Genomic DNA, 2,500 nt, shown 5'->3' on the forward strand with positions numbered 1-2,500 from the left:
TCGAGTCTGAAGGTCATTTGCCATGACCTCTCCCACTGTTCGAGGGCGTCTATGTCGTGTTGAAGGAGTCTGCAGTCGTCTGCAGTATTTATTGGTCGAAATAAAAAACAGTAGTCCATAAAGAGTCTAGCGGAAGAGTTAGGTGTCGATAGAGGAAGGTCTTTAATGTACAGAAGGAAAAGATGGGGGCCAAGAACGGTGCATTGTGGGACGCCAGAAGACACAAGGACAGAGCCATACGATGCACGGTCCAGTAGGACACATAGGGTCCTACTTGTCAAAAAAGCAGGGGCGATAGTTAGTAGGATCTGTTCGGTCATATATCTTGAAAAAGGGGGTGATATTTGCACAAAGCCTGTCTATAAGTAAGATGCTTGAGGTGAGTGATTGGGCGAAAAGGGATTGCAGGATAGGAGCAAGGGCAGGGGCGCAGGACTTCAGGGTCAGGGCAAGGATTTGGTCTGGTCCAGTGGCTTTGTTGGTGTCAAGAGGTATCAGCAGTTTCCCGATACCGTTGGTCGAGATGTCAAGCAGCGGGATTGGATTTCAGGTGCGTTGGCGTCTTCATATGTGAAAACGGATTGGAAGTGTGTGTTGAGTAAGCGTGTTTTGTGTTCTGGGTCGTTCTCAAGAGTGTAGCTGGAATCTTCCAAGGCTGAGATTGCCGAGATGTCTTGTTTGCGCGACTTGAAGAACTTGAAGAAATGTTTAGGGTTGTTTCTGACGTTGTTAGCGAGGTAGGCGGAAAAATATTCGTGTTCCGCTTTCTTTATGTTTTTGGAGAACGCTATTTTGGAATTATTTGAAAGTGGTCCAATTTTCTGGAATGTTGTATAATTGCGCGCATCTGTAGAGTTGTTTTTACGTTGCGTGGTGTGATAGGAGAAGATGCGAACAAGCTCGAAAAATTAGGTAGGCCACATCCGTCGCAGATCCACGCTACGCTATTGTTAACTAATCCAGCGTATAACTGTGTGAAGGAACCGGTACAGTTGATATGGCACCAGCCGGCATGCTCGGATCTCTCACAACACTGGATGGCCCTTTGACCCCGTTTGACAGCCCTTGTGCAAATCATGCACGGGTACTTGGGGCGACAAGTCCCAGGCTTAACATTAGCGCCGGTATCACCACAAAGCAGTAGCAGAATTAGGATAGTGTGTCTGGAATGTTTATCTGTTTGTTGTGGTGTGTGTTGGAGTGGCGTGATGTGTAGGTGTAGTATTGTTGACTTGTGAGTGTCTGCGTGTGTTTGCCAATTTGTGCATGAAGTGTAAATACAATGGGTGTTTTTCTGTTGCCTTTATGAAGCATGAGCGAGTTATGTATATTGTGTTGTCGGCCGGGAGCGAACTGTCAAGTGGCCGGCCATGGCGCGGAACAGGCGTGTATAAAGATATGTACGTGTCGATACATAAAAAAGGTAATACCATTTAAAATAACCCCTATTAACGCATGTACAAATATTTATAATTTTAAAAAGTCTAAAAGATAGGTGTATATGTGTATGTGCGTGTGTGTTATTGATATTATCACTATTATCATTGTTATCTTCATACATGCCAATATTGTAACATCTCCAATATGGGTCATTTATAATTCTCATCTTGATAACTTAGGCCTCTTCTTAATCTGCCGTTTTTTGACATACAACAAGTGTCCCGATTATTATACACTCCGCCTTGTCATCAATTTCTCTTATCTCCTCTGTTGCAGGCGCGGGACCCTGCCTGCTGCGTCACCCTCGGCACCCTCCGCCCGGCGGGAGTGATGGGAGGAGGAGGGGCACAGAAGGAGAAGAGAGAAAAGGAGAGAACGAGGGAAGAGGAAAGGCGATGGGAAAGAATTAGGTAGAATGGGATTTAAGGAATGGAAGAGAGGAGTAAAAGATTAGGAAAAAAGGGACAGAGAGAGTTGGCTGAAGAGAAACAAACAAAAAAAAAAAGTGGAAAAAGTAGGAATATATCATATTTTTTTCTTCCATTTCTCGGTTATTTCTAGTGTTTAAGAAAGAAGAAAGGGGAAATATATTTTGTTTAAATCTGTACATATATTATCAAATGAAAGATTACTTTAATGTATTTTTTGCTGTTTACTCCTTTAACATTATTCGTCTATCGCCTTGTATCTGGGATAATCAACCATTTTTTTTTTACCGTATTTTGGTTCACATATATGAATGCCATCTTTGTGTTTGCAATCACACCTAGCTTAAGGTCGTGGTTATGATCACCCGAAGAACTTTTTCCCTATTTGCCGGGTTTAGTCTTTCCATTTATACTGTTATAAGGGTTGATTTTTACTCTCAATATTCCTCTAAATGCAGTGGCATGAACGTTGGCTATTACTTGTTTGTAATTTTGCATTGGTTGTCGACATTCAAAAACCTATCTGTGCTTATGTCTGATCATCAATCATTGATGAACATAAACATCATCCAAGCACTTTGTTATTCTCTTGTCAGCTTGTAAAGTGCTTCCCGCGGATTATTATGCTCTTT

This window comes from Penaeus chinensis, chromosome 16, assembly GCF_019202785.1.
Source record: "Penaeus chinensis breed Huanghai No. 1 chromosome 16, ASM1920278v2, whole genome shotgun sequence".
Taxonomy (NCBI): Eukaryota; Metazoa; Arthropoda; class Malacostraca; order Decapoda; family Penaeidae; genus Penaeus; species Penaeus chinensis.